Source organism: Equus asinus, chromosome 6 (genome assembly GCF_041296235.1).
Source record: "Equus asinus isolate D_3611 breed Donkey chromosome 6, EquAss-T2T_v2, whole genome shotgun sequence".
NCBI lineage: Eukaryota > Metazoa > Chordata > Mammalia > Perissodactyla > Equidae > Equus > Equus asinus.
The window spans coordinates 29400880-29412644 of NC_091795.1; the positions used below are offsets into that span (position 1 = coordinate 29400880).

Sequence of the window (11765 nt, forward strand, 5' to 3'; positions counted from 1 at the left end):
ATTCTGCCACTGGGCCTCATTGTCTGCCTACATGCATGGCTGCTGACTTTACCTCCCTGGCTTTATTACCACAGCTGTAACATGCACACCTAGTGCCCAGAACTTGGTTTTAAATACCATTCTCCAATAAAAGGAACCAGCGCTCCTTGGAGGGAAGACTGATTCTAGGACTGGGGCAAGGAATACACAAGAGGAGCCTGGAGCATCTTGTAGAGCCAGAAAGTAAGGAAGTCTTGGGGGGAACAAAAAAGGGAAAGCCCCTGACACAAACCCACACTGATGGGGATTTGTTAGAGAGGCTCGGAGCCAACTGAAAGAGCTCCCAATGGCCAAAGCTGGAACAAATTATTTTGAGAAACAAAATAATTAAAGTAACATGGGATTATAACCCAAAATATACAATAAATGTCCAAGAGTCCATAATGATAAAAAAAAATGAATGATTGAACAAATAAATAATTGAATAAATACATAGGTGAGAGAGAAAAGATAAATCCCTCATTCAGAGGAGCTCTAAATAATTTATGTAGACAGTTCACCATCAAGGAAGTGGAGCGTCAGGTAAAAATTAAGGAAATCTGAATAAAGAATGGATTTTAGTTACTGATAATGCATCAATATTCACTCATTCATTGTGACAAACGTCCCACGCTAATGTAAGAAGTTAATAGGGGAAACCAGGTGAGGGGTATATGAGAACTCTGTACTATCTTCTCAAGTTTTTGTAAAACTATTCCAAAATTAAAAGTTTATTTTTTAAAAAGACAGAAAAAAATCTAGCTTTATTGAGTTTCTGATTATGAAAATAGATAATAACGTAGATTTAAGCAACACAGAAAATATAAAGACAAAACTAGCAATTACTTGAAATCTCAGCCTTCCCTTAACATTTTGGTAGTTCCTTCTAGATTGTGCCTAAGGGCCACAGAGTTGAATGTGAAGAATCTTATATAAATGAGTTCCTATATGAATTGCTATTTTATCACTTGCTTTTTTCCACACAACAATATATCCAGGATATCTTTCCACGCCAATACAAAGCTACATTATTATTTTAATAGTTTCATGGTATTCTGTTGTACTGTAATTTGCGTAAGCAAGCTTCTGTGCCATTTAAATGTTGTAGGGTTTTTCCCCTCCTCTAAACAACACTGCATTCACATGCAGATACAAACATCCTTGTCGAATTATGTATTTATACAAGATAAATCCCTGGACCTAGAATTGGTGGGTCACAGGGAAGGCACATTTCCTGTCTTGGAGAGATTGCCAGATACCCCACAGCAGTATTGCTCCATTTTTTCGCCCCTATCGGCAGAAGATGAGAGTGTCTCTTTCCTCACATCCTGCCAACGATGAGTGTTTTCATTCTTCTTAACATTTGCCAATCTTGTAGCTGAAGATAGCTGCTGATTTTGATCCATTCTTGTTGACCCATCTTTCAAGCTTGTGTTTCCATGTTTCTGCCTCTAAAATTACTATATCTACTCTATATTCTCACTTTTACCCAGCTCTTGAGTCCACTGGTTGAGTCCATATCACTAGAAATGGTTGTTGGAAGTCGGGGTCCTTATATTTCAAAAGTTCCTTTCCCTTTCCAGGGCCTAAAGTATTCCTGGAAGGTACATGATGGCCCAAAAAGATGCTTGTTGATATGAATGGCCCTGCGTCAATGTCTGCATGGAGGAGTAGTGGATTATTGGCGCCTGCATAACTGAGAATTGAGTGTGTTCACCAGCTCTGGGATGTATAGCTCAGACCCTTTACTTGGGAAGTGCTCTGCACTCGTCCGTCAGAAGTGGCAGGCCATGTTGTTCTGGGGGGCCCATCCCTTGGTCACAACTGATTGGATTAGAGGGAAGAACTGATCCAAGCTGAGCCAGTTAGATTCTCTTTCAGGCATTCAAAGAAAAAGACACAGAAACCAATCTGGTATCATGGGCTACTGGAGTTGTAAGATCATGAAGAGCTGAGGCCGTTTTTGTTAGCATAGTAACCCAAAACAATGAATTATCATGGAGCAGGAGATATTAGAAGCCTACAGAAAAAGCTAAGAGGAGCAGAGATGAAGGAATGCGGGGAGGGAGGGATTGAGAGAGAGAGGGGGAAAAGCCTGCATTCCTCCACCAGGCCCTGGGAGCTCTGGCTCCTGCAGGTGTGTTCCCTGAGGTTCCCTTGTATCCTTACAATAAATCCTCCTTTTACTAACCCATTCTTGACCAAGACTGTGAAATAATTGTTTAAGTGCAACTCTTTTTGCTCGTTTTTCACAGTTACTGAACAACCGTCTGATGACTAACCAAGTTCCTTTGATATCATAGTATAGGACTACACACCCATGAGTGTATATTCACCCACTATAAATGCATGATTAGCAAGTAGTTATTGAGTAACCATTATGTGCCTGCCATAAACGCGCCAGAAAAGTAGAGACTTAATTGCTCAGGCCAAGGAGCTTAACGTGGGAGATAAAACTAATATATAAAGGGGCTGGCCCCGAGTGGTTAAGTTCGCGCGCTCCGCTGCAGGCGGCCCAGTGTTTCGTTGGTTCGAATCCTGGGCGCAGACATGGCACTGCTCATCAGACCACGCTGAGGCAGCGTCCCACATGCCACAACTAGAAGAACCCGCAACGAAGAATACACAACTATGTACCGGGGGGCTTTGGGGAGAAAAAGGAAAAAATAAAATCTTAAAAAAAAAAAACAACTAATATATAAAATAATTACACCCCCATTTATCAGTCCCGCATGATAAAAGCTGGGCCAAGAATATCGTTCTTTGAGAAGACTGCTGAGATGAGGGAGCGACATGTCCCAGATGTAGGTGGGGTGAGTGCTGGAAGGCTCGTGGGGCAGCTGCTGAGTCAGGGACACCCCTAAAGAGAAGACCTTGGGTTGTGGGGTCGGGGGACCTCCCAGGAGGTAAATGAGCCCTCTAGGCAGCAGCCCTAAGGCCAACGGGAGTGTCCACAGTGCTCTACCCCGGGAAGCTGCACTTTGAAAGGGAAGAGTTGCAATCCTGCTGGGCTTGGCACAAGGCGGTAGCGGGGAACAGGAAGGAGCTGAGCTTACCAGCCCATGTGGGATGGAGGGGCCCACCCCAGTCCCCAGACTCTCTAGGCGAAAGGCCTCAGTTTCATTTTCTGCGAAAAGGAGGACTCTGCTTCCTTCACAGGGTAAGTTTAAAGATGTCAACAAGCAAACATGTAGAAACTGCTCTGCAAATTTTAAACTGCTGTTCGAAAGAGAGCTGTGGTTGTCCCGGTGAGGATAATGCTGGACGTAGTTTTTATTTGCTATTGAGCACTTCTTTTAAGGGTAACAGCCCGTCGACCAGCTGTCATTCCAGGCCTGCAGGCCCAGGCCCACCCTACTCTGGGACCAGTCCTGACTTGCTGGAGGGGTTTGGGGCTCAGTAGTGGCTGATGTGAATGGACACATCACATGCCAAGTGGTTCCAGGGGCGTTATCTGCCTTATCTGTCTCCATCCTCCTTCAGAGGTAAGCACTACAATGATTCTACTGAGCCAGAGAAGGCCAAATGACTTTCCTGAGGTCACACAGCTGTGAAGTGGCAGAACCCAGATTCACCTCAGGCAGTCTTATCCCAGAACATTGTTCTGGACTTAGTTACTCTGTTGCCTTCGGAAACCTGCCTGCCGAGGGCCTTCCCTTCATGACCCATGCCAGGAAGGGTCCGCCCTTCCCTCTTGTGTTCTCACCATCCAGATGTAAAAAATTCCTTTTGCTCTTTGAGTGAACCAGTTTCTCTCTTGCCTCTTGGTCTTCGACAAGCTGCTCCTTCCTCTAGAATACCTTCCTTCCCATCTTTCTTTACTTGAACAACTTTCACTTATTGTTAGGATCTCAGCTTAGACCACATGCTCCCTGGGAAAGCACTTCCTGAATCCTCTAAGTCTGAATTAGTGCCCCTACTCTGTGCTCCTATTGCACTTCCCCCACTGCAGAATTCATCACTCTTTATTGGAATTGCCTTTTGACATCTCTGTCTACCCATCTGGTAGCACCAGCACTGTGTATGCTTCCACAGGTGTCAGTCTTGCTCATTTGTGCATCCTGAGTGGTTGCAGTGTCTGGCACACAGGTGCTCCATACATACTTGTTGGAGAATGAATAAACGAGTGACTGCTCACTGCCACCTCCCTCACTCTTAGTCTACCCTGCCCTGTCTACACCTTGCACCTCTCACGGGATTCCTGTGTGCCCTTTTTGGTATGCACTCGCCTGGCAGTGGGGCCTTGCCTTGTACCTCCATGATGCTGACTGAGGGCCTAGAGCCCGCCTGATCCTGTTGTTTCATCCTCCAGAGCCATTTTTCACATGCTGGACTGGATGTTCTCCCGAGCCCACGTCCACCCCACCTGGTGAGCAGGTCTGGTTAGTCTAAGTCCCTCCTGGGACTCTTATTCCACTTCTGCCAACTGGGCCATGTCCTGCTGAGTCCTAACTGTGGCCCCATTCGCAGAGAAGGGTTTAATCCATACTTGAGCAAAATATGTTTAACAATCATAAAAGACCTCAAAGTAGACAAGGCTACCTTTCAGCCATTCCCTGAGGCCAGGAATGATGGTTTAAAATAAAATGATTCAAACATCCTGGACCTCAACTGATTACAACCTAGGACCAGAGTCTGGGGCTCCCTTGATATGCAAAGCATTAACTCTTTAGTTGCTGAATCCTGGGGTGGCCCAGGATAAGAGACAGAGTCGCAAGGAGTGTGGCCTTAGGGAACCCAGGACAGCAGGTGTTTGCCAACTGGGACAGAAATATTTCAATATGTAAACAACTAATAATGCCACGTTGGTGTATTCTAGCTGTGTGCATTGTTTCTTCCACCAGTGACTTCCCTGAAGTGACCAGCGACCGCAGTCGTGGCAGGATTATGCAGAACTGGAGTGGGCTGAATGATTGGAAAGACAGCCTGTCTGCTGGTTACCTAAAATAACATCGTTGGTGGATATCAGCAAATCACACATGGTCGAGATGGGGAGACTGACAGTCAGCCTCTGGCAAGGTTTCCCTGTGACTTGGGGTTTGAGAGTCTCTGGAGGCTGTGGGAAGACAGAAGCAGATACTGACTCAGTTCCTGCCCAGAACAATAGTTGAGCGTATGTGTGTGCATAGGTGTGTGTGTATTTGGTGTCCAGATATGCACTGTATGTGTATATGTACATTTAGGTGTGGTCTGTGTGTGTGCTGGGAGTAGTATAAGTGTGGAGGGTGGTGTGTGTATGTTTCTGCCCTGTGTGCCATGGCTGTGGTGTGTAGGTGTGGTTGTGTGTGTATTTGCCTCTGTGTGTGCGTGTGTTATGAAGGTGCTGAGGCAAACATTCTGCATGAGACTGAGAAGATGGTGACCAGGAGAGAAAAGAATGGAGGCGACTCTCTCTTAGCCAAGCCCTTGAAGTGCATTGGACATGTTCATCCCAGGGGGCCGAGTGAACAGGAGACTGACTGGGCCACCGAGCAACTGATAGCACCTAGCAATGGTCCCTCTTGGTTGGGAAGGCTCCTCGCCTCTGCAGGGTAGGAAGAGAAGTATATTCCAAAGAAAATTTGACAGAAAGGAGAGAAAGGGCTCTCCGGCTTCCTTTGCAGTTTATGCACAGCTTTTAGTTTGTACAATTTTTTTTCAGTATAGCTCTGTGCCAAAAGAGCTGGCTCAGTTGAGCATGTGGAGGAAAATTCATGGCCTGAGTCAGTCCCAGGCCACATCAAACAAAGCAAGGCATTTTTGTCCTTCCTGGCAGGGACAGCAGCAGGGAGATTATAAAGGATTTTGGTCAAGGGAGTGTCGTAATGAATATCCTGTTCTAGGAGCCCTGAGGCTCTGGATGGATTGGAGGAGAGACAATGAACGCCTTGCCCTAAGTCACAGCCCTGTTGCTCTCTGGTTGAGTGTCGGCAGAGCCCCAGATGGATTTACTGGTCAGTGCAGGTCATTGGAATGGTGGTCTCACTGCAGACTTCCTGGCTTCCTGTGCAGAGCTCTTTCCACCACCCCAGCTAACAGGATCTGTGGTCTCCTCTATCTCTGTGGTGCCTTCAGAATCTCGTGTTTCACCTGGGTCTGGAGAAGTGCTCTGTCTGACCAATATGTCACAGGCTCTTCAGACACCAGGTCTGAGGGTTTGGACAAGCCCTGCTCCTTGCAAGGGAGCTTAATGGGACTTGACATAAAAGCTGCCCACAACGACATTTTGAGTTTACTGAGCAGAAACTGAGATCCACTTGCAAAATTACTTTAAGGGCTGAATTGGATGGGCCTCATACTCCACTTTCAGAAAATCCTTTCATAAATGATTAACTAATGACACAAAATGAAAATGTTGCCAGTTGGCTGTTGACCACATGGTGCAAATTGCCTCTCCAGCTTGAAGGTCACCAGTGTCTCCATTAACATTTGGGACATGGATATCCTAAGTTTGACCTTGGAACATTTGAGGAAATAGCCTGATTTTTAAACGATATTTTTTATTGAGGTATAATTTCTATAGAGAGAAATGCTCAGCTCTAACCTACAGAGTTTGATGAATTTTGACAAATTTACACGAGTGTAACCACCATCCCAATCAAGACAAAACATTTCCATCACCTAAAAAGTTCCCTTTTGCCCTTTTTCAGTCAATCCCAACTGTTCTGACTTCGATCATCATAGATTGTTTTTGACTTTTCTAGAGTGTCTGTTATGGACTGAATGTTTGTATCCCTTCGAAATTCATATGTTGAAACCTTAACCCTCCAGTGTAATGGTGTTAGGAGGTAGGGCCTTTGGGAGGTGATTAGGCCATGAGGGTGGAGCCCTCATGAATGGGGTTAGTGCTCTTCTAAGAGGGATCCCAGAGAGAGCCCTTACCCCTTCTGCCAAGTGAGGCCGCAGTGAGAAGATGGCCATTTATGAACCAGGAAGCGGGACCTCAACAGACACTGAATCTGCTGTCTCCTTGATCTTGGACTTCCCAGCCTCCAGAAATATAAGAACGAAATTCCTGTTGTTTATAAATCCTCCAGTCTATGGTATTCTGTTAGAGCAGCCCAAACTAGGACCGTGTCATATAAATGGAGTCATACAGGATATAGCCTTTTGTGTCTGGTTTCCTTCACTGAGCATAATATTTGTGAGATTCATCCATGTTGTTGTGTATATGGGTGGTCCCTTCCTTTCTATTGCTGAAGAGTTTTCCATTGTATGTATATTCCACAGTTTGTTTATCCATTCATCTGTTGAGGGACATTTGGGTTTTTCCAGTTTGTAGCAGTTAAGGATAAAGCTGCTTTGAACGTTTATGTACCAGTCTTCGTGTGAGGTAGGTAGAAACTACATATGTCTAGGGTAAAAACACCTAGGAGTAGAATTCCTGGGTCGTAAGATAGGTGTATGTCTAACTTTATAAGAAACTTGTGGCTTGTTTTTTGTGTCACCTTCCTGAAAGGATGTTCAGAAGTCAGCGTGCAAAGCCCACACCAAAACAACCTCCACAGGGAGAAGGTGGTAACAGAGGGTTGACAGCTTTTATTGCAAAAAACTGTTTTAACCAATTCCTGAATTAACCAACTCCTGAGTCGTTTTTATAATTGGTGCTAACTTTGGTCTGTACCCAAGAAAATGCTCATTCACATTAGTAACGGAAGCAGACTAAGCGGGGCAACAAGGAAGCAGACTAAGCGGGGCAACAATACTGAAAAGCGCAAAAGGTTATTTACGCCAAAAGGTTGACCACACCTTTCGGAATTTTGCCTTAAGCTCAAGCAATTACAGTTTAGCAGGGTGTTTATTGAGAAAGTAAACTGTGGAAAGGTCACCCTTTGAAAAGCTAATCTGAGTCCCGAATTTTCACTGCTGTAGACTCCGTTTTATCCAGGAAAGATAAACAGGCTATTCTGTGACTCTAGGGCCTGGCTGTCTGGGCCTTCACCCTCTGTTAGATGTATCATCAAGCCGTATTGCACAAGAAAGCAGCATGAGAAAGCTTTTGTGTTTGGCAGACTAAACAGGGGCAAGGGGTCTGACCCTGGCTGGACCTGTGGGGAACTGGAGCAAAGGGGTCTGACCACAGTTATGTGGAGGACCCCAGAACCCCTTGGAAATGCTGCTTCCCTTGGCAAGACCTCAGAGGAAATGGCTACCGGGTGGCTGGTGAGGCCAGGAACTAGGAATTATGGCCTAGAAAGCTCATGCGAGAGGCTGGACTGGCACAGCCTCCCCACCTGGAAAGTGGGGCCATCAGAAGTGGAAGCTAGAGCGGGGGCCTGCCGCCGTGGAACAGGAGCATCGGCAGGCTGCTGGCACGTCTCGGGGGACCAAAACCACTGACGCTGCATTTCCTGGCAGTGTTAGTTGTCCTCTCTCGTAGGATGAATCGTTGTCACCATTCCTCAGACGCTTCCTGTCTTAGAATTTTACACTCACGCCCTTTGCCATGTGACTCTGCAGGCTCCCCATTAGCGTGAGTGGAGGAGACCTCCTGCCACTGGTGCTGGCACGGCCATGTGGCTTGTTTAGTCAGTGGGGTGTGGGCAGGAGTGAATCAAGAGGCCTCAGGAGGCATCGTGTGTCTCTGCCTAACTTTCTGTGGTTTGTTATGCAGGATTATCATAGCATTTGCTCACTGACATTTACACTAATAATGTTTCCTCCTGTTTCATAATAATTCAAATAGCAATTTTTAACTGGCTGTTTTTAATAAGACTGACTTTCCCAGCCTTCCTTGCAGCTAGGTGTGACCATGTAACTATTCTGGTCAATGAGAGGTTAGTAGAAATGTTGTGTGGCAGCATTTCTGAGACCTTTCTTAAAGGCCTGTGGCACGCAATGTTCACCACTTCCTGCATCCTGCTATCTGGAACAAAGATATGATGGCTGGAGCTCTGGCTGACGTTTGGATCCTGAGAAAGAAGGCCATGTGCTAGGGAAGATGGAGCAGTGAGCTGCCGGGGCTCTTCTATGAGAGACAAATAAACTGTGTTCTTTAAGCCTCTTGATCTTTAAAATTCCCCTGCTGAGCTTACTCCAGACACAGTTCTCAAGCCAATTTTTATAAATCTGATAAATAACTGTGATTTTACTTAGAAGTAGACTAGTGTGCAGCAATGATCCACTGTTACTACTAATCAGCTGTTTGGTACTAATCCAAATGGGAACAGCACTTAACAGTTTAAAAATAAATCTCTCGGGAGGGAGAATGGGGAGCGACTGGTAACAGGTACGGGTTCTGTTGGGGGCAATAAAAATGTCCTAATATGAGATAGTGGTGGAGGTCGGACAACTCTGTGAGTATATGGAAAACAATAGCAGGGTGTACTTTTAGAGGGTGAATTTTACGGTATGTGAATTGTATCTCAATGAACTGTTAAAAAACTGATCACCTGTTCATTGTTTACACCGTTGTGAGGCGGGTGCAGTGTTTTCCCCTGCACCACAGCACAGGAAACTGAGGCTCAGGGAGCTTACGCGGCCCTCCCAGTTCACTCACCTCGTGAGTGTCAGAGACAAGAGGGGAACTCGGGTCTCCTGACACCAGTGCCTGTGCTTCCTCCACTCTCTCCAGCGTGTTTGCACCTCCGCCTCGGGGCCGCAGGAACCTGGACTCAGGGACTATTTAGACAACACTGAGTTGGAGGTAAAGCTTGTTTTCAGCTCTCCATTTTAGCACCTTCTCCTCTGGCACCCGCTTCCTTCTAGTCACCCTCTCTTATATGCCGAGTACCCTGGTTGTTCAGGGTCCCCGCCCACTCTGGTTTACAAGTATTCTTGCCAGGAAATATAAAAAGATATTTGACTGATATAAATCAACATATAACACAATCGCAAGTAGCTTTGCACACGTTGCCAGCAACACTAACTCTCACGTGCCCTCCCCGACACTTAGGGTGGCTAGAGGTTTGGGACATCTTCCTTTTGGCCTCCATGATCTGGAGGACTTCCAGTTGACAGCAACACACATTTATGGGAGGTCTGCTATGAACCAGCGATTTTGATGGATGTTTAGATGCATTCTTCCTTCAGCTTCCCAACGATCCAGAGAATCTGTGCTTTGATGAGCCCATGTTACAGATAAGGAAACCACAGCTCAGAAAGCTTAGGTGACCTACCCAAGGTCCTGCAGATGGTGAGTGACCAAGTCAGACTTCGCACCCGGGTCTCCTAGTTCTGAGCCCCGCATTCTTTTCCTTATTTCGTACACGCGTTTGTTCCTTAGTATCCCCCATGGGGTCCACCACAGGTCTGGAGCAGAAGAGGAGTTCCAGAAGGGAATGAAAAAGAAATAAATGAAAGCCAGCCTTTGCCAGCTTGCTCAAAGGCTTTTTTCCCTTAAGCAAGATTTATAAATCAGCCCTCAACCCCAGCACATGCATGCACGAGAGCGAGACTCACTCTGGGGTTTTCATTTCCAAAAGAAGACTACCAACTGCTCTGGATTGATGACACCGTTTGGGCGTAAAATGGGCAGAAGGAGGACGGTAGGAAGAAAAGCAGGAGAGATGTTGCTGCCTCTTCTCAGAGGTAACACGAGCTGCCTAAACCTCTGCTGAGGAGATAGAAGGCAAGCATCCTGGGAGAGGAACCCCTTGGGAGAGTTTGAAGGAGACTGAGTGTCAAGGAAACCCGCAAACTACAGCAGGAAAGGCAAGGTTGGAAAAGGCACAGGCTGGAAAGATGCAGAAAGTCTCTCGCAAAACTAACCTATCATTTAATGCCATTTATATATCTTTCCTTTTTTCAGCATGGATTGCGGCTAGCTGGACACTGGGCCCTCCGCTGGCACTGTGGTCACTGCTGGCCCCAGTGCCACCAATGCCACAGGACACTGGATGCCATAGCCACCAACTCCACCAGAAGGAGTTCCGATTATGTTGTTCAGTCTGGATTTAGAAGTCTCAGGTGAGGATCTGACTGGCTGCACTCAGCTCCTCTGTCTGTGCTCCTGCTGCTGGAGGTCAAGGGGAGCTTTTTGCCTTCTCGGGGTCTAGAGTGGGACCCTCACATCAGGGCAGATTCCCCACAATCAGGTGGCAGGCTCAGATGCTGCACAATTATGACAAGAATATGTTTCCTGTGATTGAGACACTGATACCTACTTCTCAGGGTTGCTGGGAGCACTGAATGAGATCACTCATTTATTCCATCATCATGCATTGAGTTATCCACAGTATTCCCAGCCCTGTGCTAGGTGAGGGGTAGTGTCTATAAGTCCCGGCACATACTAAGCATTCAATAAATGATAACTGTCTTAAAAGAAGCTGTGAAATGGGAGAGGAGGGGGAGAGAATGACACTTAGGAGGGTTTCTCAGTTGAGCACTCAGTTGAGCTCTGATCTCTGAGCTTCCTGGAAGCCAAGGGGAAGAGTTCTAATGACAATAACCATAAATAGCTGATTTATTGGGTACTTTCTATGTACCAGGCCTGTACGAAACATTCAACATGCATTCTCTCAGTCTTACTCCTCATGACAACTCTATAAATTAGATATTATTATTGCTCAGATTTTATAGATTACGAAAAAAGGTTTAGCATGGCTAAGTAACTTGGTCAAGATCATCCAATTAGTCACTGGTCTTGCTGAGTTTTGACCTATATCTTTCTGATCCCAGACCCCAAACTATTAATCACTGCTCTATAATTCTCTCCAACACCAAACCTCTGGGATGAACTCCTGAGGGACTGCCAGCTTCCATGGCTATGGGCCAAGCCTTTGCAAAGCTCCTGAGGTCAAGTTGCTAAAGCTGCTATCTTTTCCACA

The 11765-nt window shown here is 46.1% G+C and overlaps 1 long non-coding RNA gene across 5 annotated transcripts in view; it reads left to right on the forward strand.

The window, feature by feature from the left end:
• The window catches only part of LOC106838592 (uncharacterized), a 34518-nt gene that overhangs the window by 18446 nt on the left and 4307 nt on the right, over positions 1 to 11765 (forward strand). For 4 of the 5 annotated variants that reach the window (XR_011503898.1, XR_011503896.1, XR_006529395.2 and 1 more), the window contains exons 4-5: positions 4863 to 9643; positions 10748 to 10905. This is a non-coding gene — a long non-coding RNA (uncharacterized lncRNA). The remainder of the gene's footprint in view (positions 1 to 4862; positions 9644 to 10747; positions 10906 to 11765) is intronic. The other variant, XR_011503897.1, reaches the window with a different exon arrangement.